Source organism: Papilio machaon, chromosome 1, assembly GCF_912999745.1.
Source record: "Papilio machaon chromosome 1, ilPapMach1.1, whole genome shotgun sequence".
NCBI lineage: Eukaryota > Metazoa > Arthropoda > Insecta > Lepidoptera > Papilionidae > Papilio > Papilio machaon.
In genome coordinates, this window is record NC_059986.1 from 800364 (window position 1) to 814893 (window position 14530).

A 14530-nucleotide genomic window follows, 5' to 3' on the forward strand; every position below is an offset into this window, starting at 1 on the left:
TTTTTAGATCAAGGAATCTGTTGTATACATCTTTCCCGGACACCCTGTATATTTTGTTCCAATCCAAAGCCTTAATACAATGCCTGGATAGTATTTTTTTAATAATAGTAAGGTGCGTTGTATCAACAAGTCTTGCGTAGTCTATTTTTCGCATAACTTTTAAATGGTAAGCTTATGATTGGTCTCGTAGTGTCACTTTATGATTTAGGTACATATAAAAAATAAAATGACAAAAAATAATGCGCTAGTTCAAGTCTGTTAAAAAAATAAAACATCGCTTTGATATCTCATACTAAGTCTCACGTGAACAAAAATAATATTTACTCTACCAATCAAACCTTTGAGATTAGAATTTAAAAAAATAATTTTGTTTATATGAATTTTAAATATGTAAACTCATTCAAACAAATAAAAATAAAAAACACGAGTCCGCGCACGTGACCGCAACAGAACCGGCTCACACCGGTACTGCTGCTGTTTTTAAATGTTAAATTGCCTTTTATAGCGCCCTGTGTCAGTTTTTGTGAAATTAATTAGTGAGGTGTAATGTAAATTTAATTTCATATGATTTTCTGTGTTTACAATCTTTTAGATAGTTATGACAAGACTTCCCCTCCTAAAGCACAGATTTTTCCTAATATTTGTTTAATAGTATATGTTTCTTTGTAGCTAGTATATAATATATTATTTTTTTTAATTTGATATATTACTTTTTGGTGTAATATTTTCAATGGCGTAGGTACTTAGTTATGTTCTTATACATTACACATTTAGTTTGTTTTATCGATTAAATTTACGTTTTAAAATTTTAACGTATATTATAAAGAAATATTGACAAAATATTTTAACTTTTAGTGAATACATTATTTATTTTTTTGTAAGTAATTATTTAAAATGCGACTGACGTGATATGCATGAAATTAAATACAATATTTTAATTACGCAAACATTTTATTTCAGAGAATAAAACATTAACGTTTTAAAAACATCTAAATTCATAAATCCATCTTTAGAAAAAAATAAACAACCTTATCACCAAATCATAAAGTCCAATGTTCTATAATGTTATTCATAAATTCTGAGAACCGGTGAGAACTGGTTTGCGTGAAAATTATTTTTTTTTCTCTGAAATATTCAGCATATTATATTTCTTGTGGAATAAATAAAATCTGGGCAATAAAGACAACATAATAAACTTTAACTGTTTCTGTTAAGATTGATTTTCGTGTGATTGCGTATATTTGGAGAAGCAAAGAGGTGTAATGTGCGACATAGGCAACATAGAGGCCGGTCAAACCACAAATAGTACTGTCCGCTGGTCCAATAAAAATAATAGTATGCTAGGTTAAGAATTTGGTGCCCTTGCGCCAGGCCTCGCTTTTTAGTTTACGTTCTTGAATGCCAAACTTCAAGGAAGTTATTCGCGTATAATTATTTAATTTTAAAACTCGTAAAAAATTAACGCTAATAGTATTTGAAAAAGTTATAAAACTAAAAAATATATACATGTAAGTCACTTTTAAGAACATTTATAAATAATAATATTATAAATACGAATGTTTAGAAGGATTGATGGATGGACGGATGTTTGTTTGAAGGTATCTCCGGACAGCTCAAAGGATCTTGACAAAATTTGACACAGATGTAGAACATAGTCTGGAACAAAACTTATACTATTCACTATGTTTTTTTTTATTCCGCGTGGACGAAGTAGCGGACAACAGCTAGTGATTATATATTTTGTCACTAATCTCTTTAAAACACGTTAATATAGAGTCAAGAATTAATTCAATGTCGATACCAAATTAGCTACTTTATATACCAAAGAACCTATTATAATATGTAAATGTTACAAAGTGATAAATATATTGTCGAATTCAATGGGAATGAGAAATTTTATATATTCATATGACTGGCTAACGATGTCATTTACTGTTTTAATGTTTAAATTGGGGATACAAAGACAAGAGCGTCGGTGGCTCAGGGGTTAATCACTTGACTTGCAATCTGCGGATCTTGGGTTCGAATCCCGCCATGTACCTACTAATGTGTTTTTCGATTTACATATGTACATTTATCCGACGTTCGTACAGTGAAGGAAAACATCGTGATGCAACCCGCACATATGTGTGAATTCCCGGGAGAAAAAAACGGCGACGCGGCTCTCCACCCGTCACGTTCCGTCTCCCGAAATGGCGGAAAGTGGATTGCGGAGGTTTATTTGTCCACACCAAATGGAAGTCCGTGATCTCTGCCTATTCCTCTGGGTTACAGGCGTGAGTTGTGAGGATAGAAACATGTCTGTTGTTAATAAGTCTATGGTTTCAGTCTTATAAAGGTATAAACTGTTAAATAGTTTTCTAAATTGTTTCAGATAGGAGAGACAAAAATTGTGCGTTTTATTTTAAAGCATTAAATAATATTTTTAATCTGGAAATAGAATCGGAATAAAAACTACTCCGTGAAAATGTAATTGTTTTTTAATTGTAAATGTATTGCAAATTAAAGATATTAATTATAACTTGATAAAGAAACATCTCAATCTTAGGGTGTCGACACATTGTACTTACGAGGTGTTAACAAGCAAATTGATTTTCGTATCTTAGACATCACTTTCTAAAAGAAAATATTATTTCTATAAATCATAAGCTTATAATATGAAGTATCAAAACCTCCTTTTCTTTTCACTATAGTTAGGATTTCAAGACAGTTTTAATATGATATATATATGGAGCATTCATTGTTGATGAATGTATGAAAGCTGCGAGAAGACACAAATAGGTTGTAATGACGCATGCCCTTTACAATGATAAAATATTGTACGCTGTTATTGATGGATGATCACTAAATTCAACATCAATTGCAGAAGTTTCTTACCGTTGGTTTCTGAAACCAAAATCTCTGTATAAAACATATCGTCATACTTGTCATTATCTTTGACAAAACAGAGATAACAATATTTTTTTAAAAGGATATTTTGATCTCAGAAACACACTGTTAGTTATTAAATTATAAATGTATTTGTTACTAATGGGTCAAAACCCTAACACAATCACACTTACGTCTAATTGAGACTTACAAACGATGCTCCAATTACGTAGCATTACAAATTAAACCTTAGCTTCAATCAATTTGAGTTGAGATTACATTGTACAACGTCGGCTTGGGGTTTTCCGAGTGCGCTCGAAGGTGAACGAGGGTGGCAGAACGTCAATGGCACCCTTTCCATACATGAGTTGCCATTGCCACTGAAGCCTTCGCGTCTTAAATGTTTCACAATATTTATTTCATCAAATATACACAAATTATTATGTATCAAAACATTACAAAATTTTATACTGCCTCTTACAAAACGATTTGTAACAACATACCGTTGGTTTCTGAGACAATAATCTCTGTATAAAACAGATCGTCATATCTGTCATTATCTTTGACAAAAGAGAGATAACAATATGTTTTAAACGGAGATTCTGGTCTTAGAATTCCACAGACAATGAGCTGTGAATGAAAAAACCAAGTTCTACTGCCAAAAACTTGTATAAAATTTTACCTTCGAAAAAAACAGAGACAGCGATTTTTTTTAAATATGCAAGTATTTCGGCAGTGAAACTGTACGGTTAAATACTCAGATTAAGTACCAAGTAGAAAATTACATTAGAAGTTAAAATGTTATTATTAATTTTAGAATATATAAAAAATACGAACGCATATGCTGTTATCATATCGTAACTTTGCTATATTTTATATATGCATGTGTAAAAATAAATATGTAACTTTCACACGAGTACGTAACATAATTCTGTATTGTATATTTTGAATAATTAACAATGATAATTATAAATATCGAATGATTTATACTTTAAATAACATAATACAAATAATGAAAAAAATTATATGTTTCATTGCATGGGATATAAAAAAGTAAAAAAAAAACAAAAAATATGAAATGTACATTACCATTAATATACAAGTGACTGCCAACAGTACCTATGTTTTGAATCCGTTCTTAGAGATTTTTCCAAAAATTTACCTGAAAAAATAAACCTAATTAATATTTCTATCCAAAATAACCATTATTTTTTTTCCAGAAACATAACTACGTATAATATATATTTATATATTACTAATCTTACTAATATTATAAATGCGAATGTTTAGATGGATGGATGGATGGATGTTTGTTTGAAGGTATCTCCGGAGCGGCTTAACGGATCTTGATGAAATTTGGCGTAGATATAGAACATAGTCCGGAAGAAAACATAGGCTACTAATTACGTTTTTTTTTTGAATCCGCGCGGACGAAATCGCAGGCGACAGCTAGTTAGTTATAAATTAGCAATTAAAATGATCGAGCCGGTTAAATACGGTTATTCATGGAAGTCTCAAGGTGGCTTCGAGTCGAGAACAAAATGATTGTAACCAGTTAATTAATACTTGACCATATCAGAACAGGTCCAAATAACTTATAAGCCACCGGTCGTACATTTTTGTTGTTGTAAGGCTATTGGCAAGATATTAATATTTTTTCTTATGTTGTAACCGATATTTTACAATAATGAAATATATAAAAAATAACTAGAAATAATAAACACACTGGAAATAAGTTGACTGGTTGGAAAGACATTATACAATACAATCGATTAAAAAGCGCAAGACTGTACAACTATCGATAGATATGCTACCTGTCGTACGCCTGATGCCTCACCGTAAGAATTTCAGATAAATGTACATGTGTTAATAGAAAAATATATTAGTACATGGTGGGGTATGAACCTCGGACCTGTAGATTACTGGTCAAGTGGTTAACCTCTGAGCCACCGACGCTCTGCAGTAAAAACTCAACAGTCCGAGTACATCGTCAAAAACGTTTGAAGAGACGTTATCTTTTTATATTATTTAATAATCCCAATTTAATCTGTTATCTATAAAATTTACATGAAACTCCAATTTACTTTTACGACACAAAGGATTAACAAGAGAGCTGATGGATAAATAACATGCAAATATATACATAGATACAAAAAAAACGTTAAAAATAAATTACTATGAATAAATTAATCATCTACAATGACAATGACCTATACAACTTATCGGATGAATATCCCTTCTTTTATTTAGCAAAATTGAGAATGTTTTTACCCGTTTGACAATATGTTTGTTATTGTATTAAACGAGTGTATATATCGAGGGGTGAAAGGCTATTTGTTTTAAGCGACATTTTTTGCGATATCTAATATATAAAATTCTCGTGTCACAGTTTTCGTCACCGTACTCCTCCGAAACGGCTTGACCGATTCTTAGGAAATTTTGTGAGCATATTCAGTAGGTCTGAGAATCGGTCAACATCTATTTTTCATAAACCCCCCCCCCCCCCATTATTTTTTTTTAATTGCGCGCGGACGAAGTCGCGGTCGACAGCTAATTGACTTATATATATTCAGAATCAGAAAAATTTCCGGATTCTGAATATATATATATAAGTCAATATCGCAAAAAATGTCGCTTCAACAAATAGCCTTTCACCCCTCGATATGTATTTTTACGATACATTTTTCACCGATATTATTTTAAAGGGGTCCTTTTGTAGTCTAATTTTTGTTCGAACACTGACTGAGAAATGTCCAATCGACATTTGAGCTACTTCTAAAATAAATAATTAATTCAATATACTAATGCCATATTGCGCGACAGAAAGCAACAATAGTCGTGAGCCACTCCACACGGCCGAAAGACGACGCCGCGATTTAAATCTCTGAATATGTACTTGTTAATGTTAAGGTGGGTATAGACTAGAACTTGTAACAAAACAACAAGCCGCTCTATGATATGTTCTAGTGTATCACACTTTCACGAACCAGACGTGCTTTGGAAACTATGCTTTTACCCATATACCATTCGAAAGAACGTAACATTACATAGAAATGCTTGAGAAAATGCTCTAGTGTATATTCACCTTTAAGTTAATTGACTGGATACAATAGATACTGTGTACATTAACATCGAATGTTAAATTATTTATTTATATTGATTAGGTTAATGAAATAATTTTAAATAAAAAAGACCATTCAAATGACATTTCGTTCAAATTTATAATTCATTAAATTACAACTAATTACACATGCATGTAGGAGGCACACTTGCATGCAAGCTACTTGCACGTGCGAGCTATAGGCATGAGTAAACGCTAACTGGCATGCCTGTAGCTGGCATGTTAGTAGATGGCACATATTTTTGTGACAGTTACAGGCATGAAAGTGGAGGTAAGGGTCGAGGGGGTTACGAAAACGAACTTCGTTTGTTTTCAAATGTATATATCTTGGAACGAACAGGCATACAAGTAACTTGTAAGTATCCGCATTGCACCAGTGACAGTAACAGACATGCCAGCTACTGCGCCATTTTTATTCGCGCTATTAGTGAGGATAACATGTTAAAAGGAAAGCTTTAAAAATTACTTTGGTGAGGTATGTCAAAGAGATGAATTGCGTAAAAGATGATAAAATTAAGATGGGAGCGACGACTGAAATAACGAACGAAAAATCTATTTGCAAGACGAAAACCTCTTATGTAGAGCCTACATAGAGTGGCATAGCGAAAAAGGAGATGGTGTTGTGGGATTAATCCGTATAATAACCGCTTGAAACATTATACGATTTCTAATACGATACGTAATGAGGCAAATGGTGACAAGTTAATAAGAAAATCCACGTGTTTGCGTCAACTTGTGGTGTTGATTAAGTAATTACGAGAGAGAACTAATGGAGCTGATCTTATTGAACGAATACACGTGTATCGATGTAGTCCCTTGCGGAATTAATGAAAAGATCGTTATAGTTCTTCCACTCTCGTTATTTCATATTTATTTTATTATAGCTGTCGCCAGCAACTCTATAAATGATTCAATGTTATGTTAAACATCTGTGCCAAATTTTATTAGATCAGTTGAGCCGTTCCGGAGACACCTTCTAACAAACATACATTCATCCATCCATCTAAACTGCACCTATACTCTATCTCTCTCTATACTCCATCTATACTGCAAAGGATTGGAATAAGTTGCCGGCGTCAGTTTTTCCGTCCAAGTACGACGTGGGGGCCTTCAAGAGTAGAGTGAATGGGCATTTGCAAAGCTAGCGCGTACCATCTCTAGACCACATCATTACTTCGGGTGGGATCGTGGTCAAGCGCTAGATTTTTCAATACAAAAAAAAAAAAACATTCGCATTTATAAAATTAGTAAGATGTAAAGGTCGAGCTTTATAGACAGCGATAATGACTAATTTCGACACTCCTAAATTAATGAAAGAAATTTCACTAGATATTCCCCTTGATACAGGACAGAACAGGACACAGGAATATTTAGTACGGAGAATAAGAGACGGAATAATTGTCAATTATATTTTTCTAATAAAACAGCTAATAAAAACTCTCTTTACTTTCAAGCAGTATTCTAAATAACTAAGCAGTTAATTTATCATCAGAGATAGTTATATTAAAAGTAGCTATTACTCTTAAGATAGATAACTTTAACAAAATGTATTCCAGTCTATTCACATTACAAACGACGTCATTAATTTAGGAGACGTATAACTTAAGATTTTATCTTTGTAGAATCATAAAATCGGAATAATTACATACTAATGGCCCTTTGAGAATAATACCTGGACGACTCGAACTTCTTTATCTGGTAGTCTAACAAATAATAATATAATAATTAAAAAAATGTTTATTTAGTATTCGAGGTGTCACTGGACAGGTCTTTTTACTTTTATTATTTTAAGGTGGCAACCTCTATTAAAGAGGAACATTATTCCAAACAATGCATCGTATGCATATAAGCATACGACAGACAACAGAAATCAAAAATTCTTTTTATTTTACATTCAAATTAACACAAATTAATAACATTCATCATTTTATTTAAAAAAACAATAATAATAATTGTGAATAGCAAAATTGTAAGTTACAATTATTTAAAGAAGTCATCGAAATTTACACCGGATGTACTGCATGCGTCACGTGACAAATACTACGAAATATTCATCGAATAGCAAATGGCGTTCACGTTGGCGTTTTATGACGATATGTTCATGCACCACTGCCTTATTAGCAATGATACACTTACGCCATTAACCGGCCTCTGATTTCCGCTAATATTGCGTGCACACTATCAGCGAGCATGCATTCAAACGAAGCAAATATTGTGATTCCAATATATTTATAATAAACGAAATCGTTTATTTATTAACTGAAATGTAAAAAATCTACTAATTGACGTTTTCAGGAAACTCTTAAATGTTATTTTTGACGTCATATTATGGACAAACCGATTTTAACAAATTAATGATAAATAACGTAATATGTAATCCGCTTCGCTGGCAGTTGGGCCACGCACCGTCTGACTAATAGCATCAGTTGCACGCGATTTATTCACAATTTTGCATTAAACTTGCGGTTAATTAGGTCTATTTTCGCAAACATCTACCGCAAGGCCAAAACATCGTATATCATCATAGGTTCTTCGGAAATTCGTTTGTTTTGGACGAGCCACTCGGCTGTATGACGTTACGATTGATAAATGGACAAACGTATTAGCTTAATTTATTTTAATTAAATTAATAAGATTATAAGTCATTTACATTGTACATGCTAATATGGTGTTTATAACGAAGAAATTAAGAACTAATTTTGTTTACACGCTGTATAATTTACAACATTGTATTCGTAAATAATTTTAGGAAAACCGTATGTTTTGAATTTTGTGGTTTTACGATAGAATAGATAAAATATATGTTGACTGTTACATATTAGAAAGAAGGTTATTAAGTAGTTTATATTTTAAATCTTTGGTAGATAAATTCATTATCAAAAAACCTACATCTGTCAAATTGCATTTGGATTTGTTTCGTCGTCTCGGAGTTTTTTTTTTTTATAGGAGAAGGGGGCAAACGAGCATCGGACCGAGAACGGAGTTGCCTATATATTAATAAGTTTTTGTACTTTTGTTGGATTTGTGCTGTTTTTCTTTTCATTTTCTTTTTTACATATAACGATCATAATTGTTGTTTTCTTTTTTGTTCTCTTTTAGGTCTGTAAATTATGTTTGTTATTTGTAATTTTCGTCTAAGTCTAAGTCTCACGGTCGACTGAGTATCTAATCTTGTTTATATTTGATTGAGTAAAATACTTGTTTATATTTTTTCTTTTATATTGTTTTCTAAAAGATCTGGTAATGGCGTAGTCTTTTTACAATGCAATGTTTAATTTTCGCTATATCTTTAGTATACTTTTAATTTAAACAAATAAATATATTTAAAAGTAAACAACATGATGAAGCTTTCACGTGTCTAATGCGTGCATATTGCCAACAAAACAAATTAAAATTTAAAATTAATAGTAACGTATTAGAACCGGTTATGTATGTACAGAGTACGTTCATTGACTGGAAAAATCTGCGACAACCAACGCGGTGAATGGTTAATTATATATCTAGTACATCATAAATATTAAAAATATAATATAAATTGAACTAACTTACGCTTTAATAACACTATGAGGCGAAAAACAAATTTCTTGTTCATGTATTTTGCGCTTCAGTTTGATTAAGAATGGCCTTTCTTATATATACTAAATACTAGCTTTCATCCGCGACTCCGGGGTATGACATAGGCAGTAGCCGATTCTTAGACCTACTGAATATGCATATAAAATTGCACAAAAATATGTCAAGTAGTTTAGTAGGAGTATTGTAACTAACATTGTGACACGAGGATTTTAAATGTAAGAAGAAATCATACTAATATTATAAACTAGCTTTTACCCGCGACTCCGTCCGCGCGGAATAAAAAATAGAAAACGGGGTAAAAATTATCCTTTCCTGGTTCTAAGCTACCTGCCCACCAATTTTCAGTCAAATCGATTCAGCCGTTCTTGAGTTATAAATAGTGTAACTAACACGACTTTCTTTTATATATATACTAGCTTTTACCCGCGACTCCGTCCGCGCGGAATAAAAAATAGAAAACGGGGTAAAATTATCCTATGTCCGTTTCCTGGTTCTAAGCTACCTGCCCACCAATTTTCAGTCAAATCCATTCAGCCGTTCTTGAGTTATAAATGGTGTAACTAACACGACTTTCTTTTATATATAGGTATATAGATATATAAAAGAAAGTCGTGTTAGTTATAGATGATAATGATGGAGCCGTTGTGGAGTTATCTCCAAACATATCCCTCCATCCATACAAACATTCACATCAAACTGTTAATTAAAAAATATTAAGAAGAACATTGATAAAAATAAACGCTTCTAGTTTAAAAGACTTTTTAAAAGCTACAAGATTCTGTTTTTGCCGTATCTTCATCGATTATTTTACTATCATTCAACCTTCATTATCTCCGTGTTTACAAATGCAATTTACTTTAAGTTAATACATAACTATGTAATCAAGTAACATACATCGACTAATTTAAACATACATGTGCCGTCCTTTTCAATCTATAACAAGCTTTGATTACATATAAATGGACTAGACATAGACCCGCCGTTATACTAAATAAATTCTGCTTCTTTTCGCAGGGGTTGAGGTAAAGATGACAAGCACACTTGTGCATATCGTATGAAACGACTTTACGAACGCTTACTAACTCAAAAACACACAAAACGAGCATACAAACAAGCAAGTTCAGAACTTATTATTCGTTTTTTATTTGACAGAAGGGAATGCTTGACAGTTCTTGTATCTTAAAAGTCAAAGCAATCACAAGGAATGAATTGAAAATTAACTTTTACAAGGAAAACAAACTAGCTGTACAAGCAGACAACATTGTTGTGCAGTAGCGTGGCAAGATAATGGCTAAGATAAGATACTATTAAAACATTCTTACGAAACGAGACCACGTAGAGACGTTACAATCCAAGCACAGGTAATATAACACCAAACAAAACACAGCACCAACCCATAAACTTGCTATAAAAAATCCCGCAAGTCCACACGCGTCGATGGCCACTCCAACACTGAACAAAAAGCAATGGAGTAAACACTATTACATAAAATTAATTATAAATAATTGCGGGTAAACCGCAACTACGGCGCGAGCGACGCCGCTGTCGGCCTCATGCCAAGGCCACACTGCAGGTAAACGTTGCAGCGCCTCGAGTAATGTTTAGGAAGAACTGACACGACAATGATCCAGTCATGATCCTTGATGAAAATACGATTAGACGAATAGAACGAAAAAGCGATGTCTGTTGTCTGCATTTTAAAACAAAAAAAAAAATTTTCAATTTAAGCTAAATAAATTGTTATGTTGTACGTAATATTTTTTTTTATTTTTGTATACACTCAAAAAAATAGAAAAAAAGATTTAATTATGGAAAAAAAAGTTATGGCAATTGAGAATTGAATGTGGTTAATTCACTTACTTTTTAAAATATCATCTCTCAAGCCTACTATATGTGTTTCCTGCCTATGTAATACACTATGACACTCAGAGGAAGAAGATGCAACGAGTGACACCTCACTCGTCAAAATCGGTTCAGCCGTTTAGGCTCTAGGCCGTCACAATGGAATTTACATACATGCAACCCTCTTTGACAGTATTGTAAAATTTTCTAAATACCACTATTATTAAGTTACTAGCTGTCGCCCGCGACTCCGTCCGCGCGCAGTTAAAAAATGGGGGGGGGGGTATGAAAAATAGATGTTGGCCGCTTCTCAGACCTACTGAATATGCTCACAAAATTTCATGAGAATCGGTCAAGCCGTTTCGGAGGAGTACGGGAACGAAAACTGTGACACGAGAATTTTATATATTAGATAAAGTATTGAATAATTTATGTCACTAAGAACTAGATGCAACAATAATATTTTCTACACCAATCAAAAAAAACATAATAATATTTTATAAACCGTCACACGGTTTTTCTATAACCCAACAGGTGTGGTGCTACACTAAAACTTGTTTCTGAGCAGTAAACACCGGGCACGACTTTTGATCATTCATTTCAATTACTGAGATACTCCGATATTCCGCCATTGGCCACAGACTAAAAGATACACTGTCTCTTTGACTAACATATCTAAGCTTACTTCATTTATACCACATTAACGTACTGCACAGAATAGACGTATCATTGTATACTGCATAATATTTCTGATCACAGAGGCTGTTTATACTGTAAAGATATTTAACAAGATATGCCATCTGGATTTCCTTGTATACTGCTACTGGCAGATTGCCAACTTGTACATCATTGTATGTCAGAGAATATTATTTTGATAACTTCGTCTATGAAAGTATACGAGTAGTATCTTGATACTTTGCCACGTCATTCAATTTTCAGTATCCATTGTTTTTGTATTCATATGAGGTAATCTGTTGTAACTAGGATTACTTTGACGTGAATATGTAATTCTTCAGGTACGAAATTTTATATATTTATAAACAAAATGGCTCGGGTATTAAACAATTGACTTGTAATCTACAGGTCCTGGGTTCGAATCCAATATATTTTTCGATTTATATATGTACATCTATCCGACGTTCTTACCGTGAAGGAAAACATCGTGTTAAGTTAACCAACCCGTACTGGGCTAGCGTTGTTGACTATGGCCTCGTCACTCCTAACTTAGGGTAGGCTTCGAGCCCATCAGTGAGGACGTATAGTGAGCTGGTGATGATGATATATGGCCTTATCTTGTGTCATAAATGAATTAACTACCTTGTTTACAAGAAGTTAACTAAGAAAGGCTTTTTGGAGTAAATTCGCATTTTGTTATTTTACTAATATTATAAATGCAAATGTATAGATGTTTGTTAGAAGGTATCTCCACAACGGCTAATCAGATCTTGATGAAATTTGGCACAGATATAGAATATGTCTGAAGCACACAACAACTACAGAACAAAGCCACTTATTATTATTTTTTTAAAATCGCGCGAACAAAGTCGCGCGCTACAGCTAGTAGGTATATTATACCATATAAATATGCTATGAATGCATTCAGATGGTAATGAATAAAAAGTTTTTCCACAGCTTACAATTCATAGTTGTAAATGACCTTAATCGCCCAAAGCCAAAGATATTTCTGGACAAAGAATGTTTTTGTGGTCTAAATGTCATTTGCGAACAATGCAACAATTTCTCGCTCTTTGTATTCCCACCACTAATGATATTTTAATCTAAAAGTAAATCCATTTTTGGACAAAATTTGACGTATACGACTTAAACTATATTTAAAAAAAAAATACTCTGTCCCTTATAGATGGAATCAACTTTTTTTTGTTTCCAAATTCATAACTCTTGTAATTTTTTTTTACTGATTAGTCACTGTTTGCCTTGAAGAGGCATTTACCGGGCTTGAGATGGCTTGACTCTTGTAATAAGCGCGTTGAGAAGATGCTCTGTTTGTAGTTTGCAGTTTGAATTGCATAGAAATAGTTGACGGTGTTAATGTCCTATTTATTTTTAGTTTGCGCCGACCTTGCCGCACGACGCCATCTGTAGTAACATCGTTACACTATTCCAAGATCGCCACGTAAAATGTCTCCCACGCAAACGGCCCCAATGCGTATGGTCGTAACACATTTTTTTTGGAACTCTGTTAAACGAGACTTTAATATTTCTCAGATCAAAATATCTTATATGAGATGTAGTTTAAAATAGGAAACTACTGTCAGTTACGTGACTGTGTGATACTAAAATGGCTCTCCTGAAAAAATAGCTATTTTTGAGTTATATACAAGAGTAAAGGCAATCGAAACAGATACACAACCCCAACATATATACAGTTTCACCAACTGTTGGAATGTTTGTATTGAAATAACAGAAAAATTGAGTATATAACGTTTCTTAGGTCAGATGCTGGATTGGAACGCGTAAGGCAAAGCTGAAGCTATACTATAGATCAGTGTTTCCCAAAGTGGGCGATAACGCCCCCTTGGGGGCTTTTGAAACCTAGGAGGGGGCGATAAGGGGCCCAAAAAATGAGGGGCATTGAAATGAATTAAAGTAATGAAATTGTGGTTTTTAAGTTTTAGGGCTGAATAAAAATTAGGGGGCTCTGAAATATAATTTATTTTCAAAGGGGGCGGTGAAAGAAATAAGTTTGACATTTACTGCTATAGGTCCTATACTTGATTCAAACAATATGTAACACCGAAAAATAATTTACGAAAGCGCAATACGTGTATAATAACAACGTTATACAATCAAAACAATTAAAATATTTCTGCATTTGTTTTGGCACGTGATTACGTTTAGAGTCACAAAACATCGCCTAACGTAACACGAACATGTTTATTGTATAAGAACATAGTACGGTCATTCACCTCACTATCTACCATACCCTACTGTCACTTGGTGAAGGGAAAGGAGGCCAGAAAAATAAAACGTAGTAAACAAGCAATATTTAGCAACTATCTCTACGATGCATAGATATTTTAGCTGGAGTATGTTATGATTATTTCGTTGTAAAAACATTTCAACAAACATGTTAATAAGATGTTGAATTCAGAAATAGCGTTA

General features: G+C 33.0%; 1 protein-coding gene across 4 annotated transcripts in view; it reads right to left on the minus strand.

Annotated features, from left to right (window-relative positions):
- The window catches only part of LOC106712801 (nuclear factor of activated T-cells 5), a 73340-nt gene that overhangs the window by 37236 nt on the left and 21574 nt on the right, over positions 1–14530 (minus strand). Inside the window, exon 1 of one of the 4 annotated variants that reach the window (XM_014505447.2) lies at positions 3958–3993. The exons of the other annotated variants lie outside the window; for them this stretch is intronic. The gene's annotated coding sequence lies outside the window, so the exon portion shown is untranslated. Of the gene's footprint in view, positions 1–3957; positions 3994–14530 lie in introns of those variants that run through there. 4 annotated transcript variants of the gene reach the window in all.